The sequence below is a fragment of the Mytilus edulis genome, chromosome 8 (genome assembly GCF_963676685.1).
Source record: "Mytilus edulis chromosome 8, xbMytEdul2.2, whole genome shotgun sequence".
Taxonomy (NCBI): domain Eukaryota; kingdom Metazoa; phylum Mollusca; class Bivalvia; order Mytilida; family Mytilidae; genus Mytilus; species Mytilus edulis.
In genome coordinates this window covers 1,481,977-1,497,981 of record NC_092351.1, presented here as the reverse complement: position 1 = coordinate 1,497,981, position 16,005 = coordinate 1,481,977, and the positions used below count along the sequence as shown (strand labels likewise).

Here is a 16,005-nt window from a genome sequence, read left to right as displayed (position 1 = left end):
CAACCATCCAAGATTGCCGCCATGGTTAAAAATAGAACATAGGGGTATAAGTTTTGGCTTATAACTCAAAAACCAAAGCATTTAGAGCAAATCTGACATGGGGGTAAAATTGTTATTCAGGTCAAGATCTATCTGCTCTAATTTTTTCAGATGAATCGGACAACCCGATGTTAGGTTGCTGCCCTTGAATTGATAATTTTAAGGACATTTTGCTGTTTTTGGTTAATATCTTGAATATTATTATAGATAGAGATAAACTGTAAACAGCAATATTGTTCAACTGAGTTAGAGTTACAAATAAGTCAATATGACCAAAATGGTCAATTGACCTCCTAAGGAGTTATTGCCCTATATAGTCAATTTTTTACAATTTTCATAAAATTTGTAAATTTTCACTATCATTTTCCACTGAAACTAACAGGACGTAGTTCATGATAGATACAGATAAGTGTACGCAGCAAGAATGTTTAGTTAAGTAAGATCTACAAACACATCACTATCACCAAAACATACATTTTTCATGAATCCATCTGTGTCCTTTTTTTAATATTCACATAGACCAAGGTGAGCGACACAGGGTCTTTAGAGCCTCTGGTTTAAATTAGATACCCTAATGATAGTTTCAGAGGAGTAGATATTAGTAAAAGTTAACGACGACGGACGACGACGCTCGCCGGATGCAGGTGAGCCAAAAAAAAACAACCAGACACAATAGATGAAATTTAGGGTAAATCTGTAGAGGTCTTTCATCATGTTGATCATCATGACAATATTCATTATTTATTTTGGCAAAAAAAATCAAAAAATCAAAACCGGTCAAAGTTTATTTTCAAACACTAAGAATATTGTTTATACACCAATACATTAATTTCTGTATAAATAAACTATTATCAACAATTTAAAAAATGATACTAACCAACACAGGGTGCGACCGTCAATAGCAGCATACGTGAGATTTGTCGAAGGAACCGGGATTCCTTTTTTAAAACGTTTCCTGTTGATGTATACTTTTTATCTGTCAAGATTAAAATATAACTTATTAAAAACAACAGTGAAAAGGATCTTGAACTTTCATTGCACAGATTATAACCAGACTCAAGCCAGCAAACAATAAGCCAGCGAACAATAAGAATACGCGCCAAACTGAATACGCCTAAAATCCGATAACTTGCAATGACACCAAAGGTTCATTGAAATCTAATGACAATCATTTCTAGTAGGAAGACTTAATGAATATTATGTAATAATGCTGTATCTTGATTGGATGAGAAACATGGTATTTTTCACCAATTTCTATATATTGAGATTTTCTTTTCTCTTCCGGGATATTTGCCATTAGGAAATTATATGTGCCGGGGTATTTGCTAGCAAATACCATGGCAGATGGGAAATACCCTAGCAAATACCATGGCAGATGAGGAATACCATGTCTAAAAATAACGTAATGAATTATTTCTGTTCTAATATGACAAATTCATGGTCATTCTAAATTGATGATTCCAGATGAAATATTTAGGATAAAATGCATCATTATTGAATTTGAATCGGGAATGACGTCATGAATAAAACTCAACGGAAACGAATTGTCAACCGGTCACATAAAAATTGAATCCACTTGTATTACGATTCATTGAAACTGATGAACAAAGTGTAGTAGTCAACCGAGAACTTATTCTCATAAAAAGGGAGATATATATACAGTCAGTGACTCACGGTGGGTATGGTTGTCCTGCGAGAGAACGTACTGTGCTGGTGATTTGGTCCTGACGGGTGCTGGTGGGTTTGTTTACATCGTATCAGAACGGCAATAAAACGACTGTTTTTTTGCTTATTTTTTCTCTGATGTGTCATAAGTACCATGCAAAGTATATTACAACAATATTATATTGCAAAAGTCGTGCAAGTTCGTTAAACGGAATTGTCCTGACGCTGTGCTGGTGATAAGAAAAACTGTCCTGGTTCTGTGCTCCTATGTCCTGGTTCTGTGCTTTTATATTTTAGTTAAAAGTGGCATATATTCAAGATCATTGATGCTGTACTGTTATTGACTTATTAGCTGTTGTCTGCTTTCTTGAAATTGACATTGTTGTGAATCTGTTTACTGTTATTATGAGAGAAAAAATACCCCTATTTTTTATTTTATTTTTTTTAAAATAACTGTAATCTTATTTATTGGCCTGTTAATGGAACCCTTCTTGCCCCATTTTAAGATAAGAAAATATGTTTACGATTTTCGGGATTACGATCATTTTGCAAGATCACCAAAATACGTTGTAATTTATACAATACTTATATAAAGTAGATGATGTGGTATGTTTGTTGTCAATGGACACATTTCCATAAGAAACCAAAGGAAGTATGTGTTAACAACCATACGTCATCGTACGACCTTCAACAATAACCCATAAAATAAAAATGTAAAAGGCTTTGCATAAAAATGGAGAGCAAAAATATAGAATAAAGGACTTTCTGAGCGTTTGAATCATGTCTTTAGCAGCTTAAAACACATTTGTTTGTGAACAATTGAGTGCTGACTATAAGAATGACAATATTATTGCGGGTTTGTTTGTTTGGTGTTTTGTTTTTTTGGGGGGAGGGATGGTGATAAGTTAGAGCGAGGTTACAGTGAAAGCTTGGAATAGTTTCCCGTAAGATTTAAAAGTTGTATTGTAAAAGAAAAATGTATCTTATAGCTATTAAGAATCACTTGCTGTAAGATTTTTCCAACACATTTTTTTTTGTCTAAACGTTATCAGGTTTTTTTTTCTTTTCGAAAGTTCGATACAACACTAAAAAAAATCACTATTTTATGAAAGGGCAGGCTAGAATATGCCAGAGAATGAAGACGAGATAACCTAGAGAACACTAATAAAATTAAGATTTCTTAGCTTTTTTCATTTCAAAATAAATAATTTTGATAAAGAATTACGGGGGAGGAAGTGAACAATGTGTCCTTCTTTTCTATATATGAAAAATTTTCATGAATAAAAATAAAATGTGCCTTGATTATAATTGAAAATGAGTAAATGGAAAAAATACCCAACTAAAATACACTTTTATTTTAATATTGGTAATATCACTAAGCTTTTACGTTTTGTGTGTCAAACACACCATATCTGTAGTAATGACCCCTTAATACTAAGATATTTCACTTCATTCATTTTTTTTTCTGCATTTTTTTATATTGTGAATTCATAGAACTATTATATTAAAATGTAGCCTTAATTTAGATTTAAAAAAACTGAATCTAAAGCCAGATATATCAAACATTTTTGTTTCCATCTATCCGTTTTCAGGACTTTAACAATCAACAATAACACGCCTGGAAAGTAAAATGCGTACTCGGCTGTCTGTAATCGACCATTTGTAGACACCCCAGGCTCCTAAAAAACAAGCCGGTTCAAAGATGCAAATTAAGTACTTATATCAATATTTTATCTTTTCGTTTACGGTTTATGACCCCTCCTGTGGCCTGTCAATTCCGAAATGTGCAAACTGCAATAGTATCAAAACAGCACAGACAATGAATAATAGAGATATAATTTTGTACATATATCAAGTGGAAACTTCTTACAAAGCATTATCATTTATAGTTCATTATTGTATTTAGTAGAAAAAGAGAATTTAGTGAAAATAAGATCACTATTTTTGTAGAAAATTCACAGACCTTTGTACAGAGATTTTTGTTATGTTTAGCATAGGATCAACACAACCGAGTAAAAAAAATCAAAATGTCTATCTACCTTGCACATTTCACAAAATTCTGATCAGACAACGAAACTGGTTCCAACAACATTTATAAGCAATTTAAGATTGTGACCCTCACAGTTTCCATTCACCACAAATATTCTCGTTACAAAGAATCATTTTAAATACAAAAATACGTGTTGCATGCAGCCTTTTGTTTATCTATTAATATATGTATACGGATAAAGTTATGAAAGGCAGCAGGGTCATCATGGTGAGGAGTCCATGTCATCTGAAATAAATGCTAAGCATAGATCTAGAAAGCGACATATAATCATACCATTAAAAAAAGTCTCTTCTTTTCGACTTTTTTCGAACAAATTGACACATAAAATGAATATATAGTATTGTGGAATTTTTAACTTATTTTAGAAACTATATATTGTTAGGGGACGACCATTTGATATTCTGGGGGGGGGGGGGGGGGGGGAGGAGGATTTGTTTTTGAACGGTTATTTATTTTTGTAAACTGAGAGGACATATTATTCATTTTCTGCACTATTGAAGCAAGATTTTTCATTTTCATTAAAGCTAGGGACTGATTATTCATTTTTTACCACTTTATATATGACATTTGAAAACATACATTTTTTTTAAATATTTGTTAATTATGAATAGTTAGATATAGGAAGATGTGGTGTGAGTGTCAAATGAGACAACTCTCCATCCAAATAACCATTTAAAAAACGGAAAACCATTAATACATGTATAGTCAAGTCATTGTGTACCATTTAATCAGAATACTAGTAGATCATTAACTTATCCCCTTCAGAAATTTTAAGATTCAAGAATTCATTCATAACCTCAGACACATACTTTGTTATTTATGTATTATTGTCATTTTGTTTATTTTCTTTGGTTACATCTTCTGACATCAGACTCGGACTTCTCTTGAACTGAATTTTAATGTGCGTATTTTTATGCGTTTACTTTTCTACATTGGTTAGAGGTATAGAGGGAGGGTTGAGATCTCACAAACATGTTTAACCCCGCCGCATTTTTGCACCTGTCCCAAGTCAGGAGCCTCTGGCCTTTGTTAGTCTTGTATTATTTTAATTTTAGTTTCTTGTGTACAATTTGGAAATTAGTATGACGTTCATTATCACTGAACTAGTATATATTTGTTTAGGGGCCAGCTGAAGGACGCCTCCGGGTGCGGGAATTTCTCGCTACATTGAAGACCTGTTGGTGACCTTCTGCTGTTGTTTTTTTTTATTTGGTCGGGTTGTTGTCTCTTTGACACATTCCCCATTTCCATTCTCAATTTTATTGTGTATAAGTAGACAATATATACAAACATTTTAAGATAATACATAGTGAGAAAGGACAAACGAAACACAAATACATAGTAATAAGTATATTATAAAAGACAGTTGATATAATTAGATTAAGTATTTTATAATTTCCTTAACAAACTGAATCATTTATATTCCCAAGCAATATACACATATTGCATACATACATAGTATTAAATTTAATTTAGTTTGGTTTTAGCTAGCCTCTTTCAAAAGTAGTGTCAAACATATTTTGCCGAGCGGAGCGATGCAAACAAAATTTTGAAGGGTTTTGGAACCGCTGAAGGTCCAATAAGCTATAAACCTGCTGAGTTATTTATTTTCAATACATTGCAAGTCAGGTAATTTATTTTCAAACTGCCACAGAACAAACCATTTATTTTTGGGATTATCAAGGCTGAGTTATTTATTTCCAAAATCCTCCTGCCCCCCCCCCCAAGAATATCAAATGGTCGTCCCCTTATCTGATATTGGACGAAAGATGTTGCCCTTTTATGTTATTATGTAATACAAGTTCAGATCATTTGAAAACGCATATTAAACAGCCAAACGGATGCACAAGAGCTAAAATAGGAGTCATAGATCCTGTTGACAACAATTATCTGGCTAATTTAATTGATTTTGTAACATTTGTTTCAAATATGACCAACTTCTTATCCAAAATCACCAGCACCGTATCAGGACCCACCAGCACAATGACAGGACCCACCAGCACAGTATCAGGACATGAATAAATTGAGAAAATGCTAAATTTTAATTAATTGCAATGTTTTTTCACAAAATTGTTTTGTCGTGTGGATTGCGGTATAGAAAGCGGACTCTATGAGCATTTTGTTTTATTTTTTCAGTTCGAGATTTTCTGAAAATGAGCATTTTTGTGTTACGCTTACTGAAACAGTTTAGAGGGTCATTTTTTTAATGGTTTATATATGAACCCATAAGAAACGAAATTGAAAAATCTCAACTGTTTTCTTCCATTTTTTATGAGTGAAAACGTCAAAAATCATCATTTTCGTCTTTGTTTACATTTTTTCATTGATCACCAGCACCCGTCAGGACCGAATCACCAGCACAGTACGTTCTCTCGCAGGACAACCATACCCACCGTGTGACTGTACATAAAACAAGTGATAAGAAATCATTATACGGTCAATGCAATTTGACTGCGCAAATAGCGCAGCTGCAGTGTATACAAAAATTATACATTCAAGTCGAAATTTTATATGCTACCAGTAACCTGATTATAATAACTTTCTGAGGTTGAACATTCGGTGGAATTGAACAATTAAACAGTTAAACAATTATATCATGCCTAACGGCTCTGGAAATTTGTACCTCTCAACCGATATATTTGTATAAAAACAAAGTTAATTAGTTTCAAAAAAAAATTACAGCCGGGGATCTAACATTCCTTTTAGCTTATCCTTTCTCTATTTAGTGTTCTCCGATTAGATATTGGTTTGTTATTATTATGTTTTCAAATAGATAACAATGGTTCACACCAGGGTTTCCCGCAATATATTTTTCGCCACTTTATCATTTTTTTCGCCAAGTAACACAAATATATTTTTCTTTAAAAAATCACCCCCCCCCACCCCGTAAATAAGAAGTGGGTTTTACAACAAAACGAAGCATCCTTATCACTTGGAATTGACCACTCGTGTAAGGTGTACTCATTACATTGAAGGGTTACTCTCATGCCAACCTTTTGAATAGATTTCTCCATAACGAAAGTTTTCTTTTCTAGACCATCGTAAATAACTAAAACTATATGCTTGAAACACGTGTATCACTGAAACGACTTTAAAGTAACCACTCAAATCGATGATATGTATGAAAGTAAAATGATAAGGTTTAAATCAGAGACCTTTCTTGCTTATGAACATTTTTCGTCAAGTTTTTGGACTAAAATTAAAAGAAAGGGAGGAAGCGTAAAAATTGTGCTTCAAACACGTGGGTCGGAAAGTGGTTAATAAATCCCTTTTGAGACATGTGACAGAAGCCATTTAACCATATCATTTTGTCCTATCATACAATCAACACCTTTATTAGTTAGTCCTTTGATGTCGATAGTTATGAATGCAATCAGCTGATTATTGATTTTCTGTCCAAATCTTAACGAGTTCAAGGTGAAATCCGAGTATTTCTGATCGGTAAAGTCAGAGAAACCCGAAAAAAGTATATAAACAAGATGGCTGAAACAAAATCGTTATATATATTTCTTTCGCCAAATTCTTTCGCCAATGACGAATTTTAATCATCACAATTATTATTTTTTCGCAAATGCCAGCGGAAACCCTGGTTCACACTTAACTAGTATAACGATACAATGTAATCTTCTAGCTTATATATGCATTTGAAAAGAAAAGAAACAAAACCCTAACTTAATTGGGAAGTACAAGTGTTTCTTTTTGTTAGATTTAAAGTAAAAATAAAAACTGGCAACCATATTACACACACTTTTCTCTTAGTAATGGAACTGTTTTCTATTTAATCAAAAAGCATACCAGTCGTCCGACTGATAAATTATTTGTTATAGTTCGATAAGAAGAATATTTAGAGAAACATACAAAAATAACAAGAGGAATTAACATCATGATTTTTTGTTAATCTAAACGACTGTTTTTTTTACTCCAAGAGTTTGTTAAATCTGGGACCCTACCAACTCCCTTTTTTAATTCATAGAAAAATCCCTACGGCAACTCTTTTGTCTCCACTAGGTCAAAATGATAGGAAATTGCATAAGGTTCCCTGGACATTAGAAACATTCTGTGCTGTTGATTTGGTCCTGACTGGTGCGGTTGATAATTGAAAAAATGTAAACAAATACTAAAATAATGAATATTGACGTTTTCTTGCATAAAAATGGAAGGAAACAGTTAAGATGTTTTAATTTTCTTTCTTATTAGTTCATACACAGGCAAACTTAATTCACATCAATTGCATGTGAATTTAAATTCATGAGAATTTCAAGTGAAATTAAAATAATTTCACCTCAAACGAGCTTATACGTGAAACTCGCGTGCAATCAATGTATGTGAGTTTCACGTGAATCTCAGCGAATTTCACGTATAATTCACATCAGTTTTGTTCACGTGAACTTCACATACATTTTTAAAATCAAGTAATTCAAACAACATCTAAATCAAATTGAATTTAAATCATACCATACTTTTTTTTTAAGTTCACGTTATATTCATGTGAAATTCCTGAAGACTCGTGTAAATCTCAATTCACGTAAAATTCACATGAAAATATTCACGTGAATTTTACATATAAACTTGTTTCAGGTATATTTTTCACGATAATTTCATGTAGATTCATTTGAAATTCACGTAATCAAAATTCCGACATGTCCTGATTCTGTACTGGTGTGTCCTGTCATTGTTCTGGTGAGTCCTGATACGGTGCTGGTGATTATTGGTTAACAGTTGGTCAAATTTAACACAAACGTTACAAAATCAATAAAATTGGGCAGATACAACATGTAATTGTATTTAATCGGATTTATGACTCCTAACTTAACTTTTGTGCATTCATTTTAGTATCAAATAAGCGTTTTCAAATAAATCTTAACTCAAGGTAAAGCGACATTTATAACGACAATAAGCATTTGACTGGTTTCTGTGAATTAAATATACGAGGTTAGATGATCTTACTACTGGTGTCTCTAATCTCTTCCTTTTTATATAGGTGTCTTCAATACATTTTGACTGGATAAACAAAACGAGCAAGACTTGTTTATCATATATAGATATAGGAAGATGTGGAATGAGTGCTAATAAGACAACTCTCCATCCAAGTAACAATTTATATAAGTAAATCATTATAGGTCAAGGTCCTGCCTTCAACACGGAGCCTTGGCTCAAACCAAACAGCAAGATATAAAGGGCCTAAAAAATTACTAGTGTAAAATCATTCAAACGAGAAAACTAACGATCTAATCTATTTAAAAACGAGAAACGAGAAATACGTATGAACTACATAAACAGACGACAACTACTGTACAAAAACGGACTAAATTGGAACAAGATTTAAACAAAATGACCTTCAACAACAAGCAAAAACCATTACGAATGCTAGCTATAACAATATGAACGATAAAAACAAAATGAAAGCGTTCGACCTGATTAAAAATATGACAGATAGCTACCATCGACAACCACTGGTTTTACGCATTCGTGACCGAGTTTAAGGAGGGTATAAGATTTTCAGAAAAAAAATTAAACATTTAGTTTTCATTACAAATTTTATTTATTACCTTGAAAAGTTGTTAATTTATCATATGGTAAAAAAATCATTCCAAAAAATCCATTCGTGTAGACCCCAGGTGACTTTTGAAATGTAGATACCATTGAAAAAGTACAAAATTATGTCCCTTTGGTGCAAAAATGCCATTTTTGGCATTAAAATTGAAATATCTGTTTTAATTCATCGGTGATCTATATTTTTATTGTTGTTTTCGAATAAGCTGTACATAAACTAAATAATTGTAAAATTTAAGCGATTTCAGTAATTTAGTTCTTTTTTTATTTCGATATTATCGCTATTTCACCTATTATATTAGTTCCACATTAACAAAAATGTATGCTTCTTTCGAAGGCAGATTGTGAGCGTAAATGAACGATGACCCCATTTTTTTATTTCATTTTTCTATTAAGTATAAGATAAAGTTTATTTATAGAAAAATATAGCGAAATCCTATATTAAATAAAAAAATTGATTAAGACCCGCGAGCCCCCTTAACATGTTTGTTTGTGCTTCACCTTCCCGCCCCACCTCAACTTAACAAACCCCCCCCTCCTTTCCATCCTTTTTGGTACAGTTGTGTAACAACACAACACTTAAAATTGAGACTGGATATGGGGAATAGGTCAAACAGATAACAACCCGACCAAAGAGCAGATAACTTAGCACATAAAATAAAGATATAAAGACACACATTAGTAAACCACGAGTACTTGTAGCTACTAGAAGCTAAAGTTCTATAAGATTTTTAAAGTCTCAATCGGTACTCAATCAAACAAAAATTCGCAAAACTTGAAGTTCACATTTAAATTTTTGGTTAAGTAGAACTTTATAACTGTGCAGCTCACAACAGTTATTGTCATAAATATGTATACATCAGACATTATAAATGATTTGTAAAAGATAGTCAGTATTTTTTTTTTTTTGCTACCAATGAATCGAACATTTTAAGCTAAAAAAAATCCACAATACTATATTAATTTTGTGAGTCAATATCTTTAGATAAAACAAAACTGCAAAAAACTTCGAATACAAGAGAGAAATTTGTTTAAAGAAATTATTATCTGTCGATTTGTAGATCTATGCATAGTTTTTCTTTCAGGTCACATTTTTTTTGGAGGGGGGATGTGTGGCTGGACATCGACAAATATGTTATCGTTAAGGAACAGTTGTGTTTAAGTTCATTGTGTGGTCCTGAAAACGTATAAAATAATAATAAAAAAAAAGATATGATTAAGTTATAATCTGGCTTAAGATTCGATTCTTTAAAATATATATTAAGGCTACATGTAAATAACATAATATTGAGAATTCACATTAAAAAGGATTGAAATAAATGATTTCAGTGATATAACTTTGTTACGAGTTATTATTACAGCTAGAGAAGGTATGTTTGAAACACAAAAATTAAGAGCTTTTTGCTAATATTTCAAATATTTAACTAAAAGAGTATTGCTTATTGGTATTGTTTTTTAAATTCGTTCACTCATTTTTCACAACGTAAGCCAATCAGAAGACGCGTTACATCCAAAATTAAATTATTTAAATATAGAAAAGTAGGACACATCTTTTGCTTTCGTCTCCTTAGTTTTGTTTCATCAAAAATCCTTGACAACATACTTTACTTTTGGATCTTTAAAATGCATAAAGTGCTTTATTGAACTTTCAAAAGCCCCGCTCCCCTGACAACCTATTAGACAATGATTTTGTGTTGACAAAAGGCAACTGATGCTTAATAGCTTAATTATAGATACATTGTCCTTTTAAAGTACAACTTTTAAATCTGAATCATTTTTTTTTTGTTATTAACAATTTTAGAATTTAAAAGCTACATTATTACAAAGAAATTTGATTTTAGCTGCTGAAGACACAAGATTATTACGCGCAGAAACTAGACCAATTTTCATTTGGTTGAATAAAAAGAAAAGTATCTGCAGTATTGGACAAATTTGTCAGAGAAACAATATCCAGGATGCTTAGGCTACACGGAATTTATTATCTGAACTCACATGATAGTTTGACGTGATCAACTTATGTTGTGTTTGATTGTGCTGGCATGGAAGTAACTGTAGTACAAATGTAGTCCCTTGTTTATTTATGTATCATTTTCATTTTGCTTAGTTTCTTTAGTATCAACATATTCTGTCACGAAATTGGACATCTTTTAAGCAGAGTTTTACTGTGCGTATTGATGTGTGTTTGTTTATTCTACATTCGCTAGAGGTATAGGGGAGGATTGACATTTCACAAAACATGTTTAAACTCGTCGCAAGTTGGCGCCTGTCCAAACCTAGGAGCCTCTTGCCTTTGTTAGTCTTGTAAGTTGTATTTTTTATTTTAGTTTATATGTTTTGGAGTTTAGTCTTATATATATGTTGTTTAGGGGCAAGCTGAAGCCCTGCCCAGGTGCTGGATTTTCGTGCAGTGTCGGCTGTTTTCTGCTCTTTGATCCAGTTGTTGTCTCTTTGACACGTTCCTTATTTCCATTCTCAATTTTATTAGAAAACTAGTCAGTTATTTTATATTTATGCTATCCATTTGATGCAAAAGTTTTACAATTTGTTTTTCCGGGTCATTGTTGAAGATCGTACGGTTACGTTTAGTTGTTAGCAACGACTTAATTTTGTTTTTGATAGAAATTTGTCCATTGGCAAACTTACCACATAACCTTTTTAATACAGGTATTGGGTTATGTAAACCGTAAGTTTAAGTCATTCAAAAGGATCGTTATCCCGCAAATCATATGCATATTGTCTTATCTCAAAAGGGAACAAGACGTGTTTCATTAAAAGTGAATTGAAAAATTAGAAAAACAATAGTAAACAGGGGTTAATTATTTTCTTTGTTATAACAGTTCACAACAATGTCAAGTTTAATAAAACAGAAATCAATTTATTAGTCAATAACAGTGAACAGTACATATACCTTCAAAATAACAGTGAACAACACATATACCTTCACAATAACAGTGAACAGTACATATACCTTCACAATAACAGTGAACAGCACATATACCTTCAAAATAACAGTGAACAGCACATTTACCTTCAAAATTACAGTTAACAGTACGTATACCTTCAATATAACAGTGAACAGAACATACACCTTCAAAATAACAGTGAACAGTACATATACCTTCAAAATAGCAGTGAACAGCACATACACCTTCAAAATAACAGTGAACAGTACATATACCTTCAAAATAACAGTGAACAGCACATATACCTTCACAATAACAGTGAACAGTACATATACATTCACAATAATAGTGAACAGCACATATACCTTCAAAATAACAGTGAACAGCACATATACCTTCACAATAACAGTGAACAGCACATATACCTTCAAAATAACAGTGAACAGTACATATACCTTCAAAATAACAGTTAACAGTACATATACCTTCAAAATAGCAGTGAACAGCACATCTACCTTCACAATAACAGTTAACAGCACATATACCTTCACAATAACAGTTAATAACACATATACCTTCACAATAACAGTGAACAGCACATATACCTTCACAATAACAGTTAATAGCACATATACCTTCAAAATAACAGTGAACAGCACATATACCTTCACAATAACAGTGAACAGTACATATACCTTCACAATAATAGTGAACAGCACATACACCTTCAAAATAACAGTGAACAGCACATATACCTTCACAATAACAGTTAACAGCACATATACCTTCACAATAACAGTTAATAGCACATATACCTTCAAAATAACAGTGAACAGCACATATACCTTCACAATAATAGTGAACAGCACATACACCTTCACAATAACAGTTAATAGCACATATATCTTCAAAATAACAGTTAACAGCACATATACCTTCACAATAACAGTGAACAGCACATATACCTTCACAATAACAGTTAATAGCACATATACCTTCAAAATAACAGTGAACAGCACATATACCTTCACAATAATAGTGAACAGCACATACACCTTCACAATAACAGTGAACAGCACATACACCTTCAAAATAACAGTGAACAGTACGTATACCTTCAGAATAACAGTTAACATCACTCATACCTTCAAAATAACAGTGAACAGCACATATACCTTCAAAATAACAGTGAACAGTACATATACCTTCACAATAACAGTGAACAGCACATACACCTTCACAATAACAGTGAACAGCACATATACCTTCAAAATAACAGTTAGCAGTACATATACCTTCACAATAACAGTGAACAGCACATACACCTTCACAATAACAGTGAACAGCACATATACCTTCAAAATAACAGTTAGCAGTACATATACCTTCACAATAACAGTGAACAGTACATATACCTTCACAATAACAGTTAGCAGTACATATACCTTCACAATAACAGTGAACAGTACATATACCTTCACAATAACAGTGAACAGCACATACACCTTCACAATAACAGTGAACAGCACATATACCTTCAAAATAACAGTTAGCAGTACATATACCTTCACAATAACAGTGAACAGCACATACACCTTCAAAATAACAGTGAACAGCACATATACCTTCACAATAACAGTTAACAGCACATATACCTTCAAAATAACAGTGAACAGTACGTATACCTTCAGAATAACAGTTAACATCACTCATACCTTCAAAATAACAGTGAACAGCACATATACCTTCACAATAACAGTGAACAACACATATACCTTCAAAATAACAGTGAACAGCACATATACCTTCACAATAACAGTTAAAAGCACATATACCTTCAAAATAACAGTGACCAGTACATATACCTTCAAAATAACAGTGACCAGTACATATACCTTCACAATAACAGTGAACATCAGATATACCTTCAAAATAACAGTGAACAGTACATTTACCTTCACCATAACAGTGAACAGTACATATACCCTCAAAATAACAGTTAAAAGTAAATTTACCTTCAAAATAACAGTGAACAGTACATATACTTTTACAATAATAGTTAACAGCACATCTATCTTCACAATAACAGTGAAAAGTACATATACCTTCAAAATAACAGTAAACAGTACATTTACCATCAAAATAACAGTTAATAGCACATATACCTTCAAAATAACAGTGAACAGTACATATACCTTCACAATAACAGTGAACAGCACATACACCTTCAAAATAACAGTTAACAGAACATATACCTTCAAAATAACAGTGAACAGTACATATACCTTCAAAAGAACAGTTAACAGCACATATACCTTCAAAATAACAGTGAACAGTATATATACCTTCACAATAACAGTGAACAGCACATATACCATCAAAATAACAGTTAACAGCACATATACCTTCAAAATAACAGTGAACAGTACTTATACCTTCACAATAACAGTGAACAGCACATATACCATCAAAATGACAGTTAACAGCACATATACCTTCAAAATAACAGTGAACAGTACATATACTTTTACAATAATAGTTAACAGCACATCTATCTTCACAATAACAGTGAAAAGGACATATACCTTCAAAATAACAGTTAACAGTACATTTACCTTCAAAATAACAGTTAACAGCACATATACCTTCAAAATAACAGTGAACAGTACATATACCTTCACAATAACAGTGAACAGCACATACACCTTCAAAATAACAGTTAACAGTACATATACCTTCAAAATAACCGTTGACAGTACATATACCTTCAAAATAACAGTTAACAGCACATATACCTTCAAAATAACAGTGAACAGTACATATACCTTCACAATAACAGTGAACAGCACATACACCTTCAAAATAACAGTTAACAGCACATATACCATCAAAATGACAGTTAACAGCACATATACCTTCAAACAAACAGTGAACATTACATATACCTTCAAAATAACAGTTAACAGTACATATACCTTCAAAATAACCGTTAACAGCACATATACCTTCAAAATAACAGTGAACAGTATATATACCTTCACAATAACAGTGAACTGCACATATACCATCAAAATGACAGTTAACAGCACATATATCTTCAAAATAACAGTTAACAGCACATATACCTTCATAAATAACAGTGAACAGTACATATACCTTCAAAATAACAGTGAAGAGTTTATATACCTTCACAATAACATTGAACAGTACATATACCTTCAAAATAACAGTGAACAGTATATATACCTTCAAAATAATAGTTAAAAGTACATTTACCTTCAAAATAACAGTGAACAGTACATATACCTTCAAAATAACAGTTAACAGCACATATACCTTCAAAATAACAGTGAACAGTACATATACCTTCACATTAACAGTGAACAGCACATCTACCTTCACAATAACAGTTAACAGCACATATACCTTCAAAAATAACAGTGAACAGTACATATACCTTCAAAATAACAGGGAACAGTTTATATACCTTCACAATAACATTAAACAGTATATATACCTTCAAAATAGCAGTTAAAAGTACATTTACCTTCAAAATAACAGTTAACAGCACATATACCTTCAAAATAACAGTGAACAGTACATATACCTTCACAATAACAGTGAACAGCACATACACCTTCAAAATAACAGTTAACAGGACATATACCTTCAAAATAACAGTGAACAGTACATATACCTTCAAAAAAACAGTTAACAGCACATATACCTTCAAAATAACAATGAACAGTATATATACCTTCACAATAACAGTGAACAGCACATATACCATCAAAC

At 32.1% G+C, this 16,005-nt stretch overlaps 1 pseudogene; it reads left to right on the top strand.

Annotated features, from left to right (window-relative positions):
• The first annotated feature begins 9,625 nt into the window (after positions 1–9,625).
• LOC139486680 (GATA zinc finger domain-containing protein 14-like) lies at positions 9,626–14,363 on the top strand (annotated as a pseudogene).
• The last annotated feature ends 1,642 nt before the right edge of the window (positions 14,364–16,005 follow it).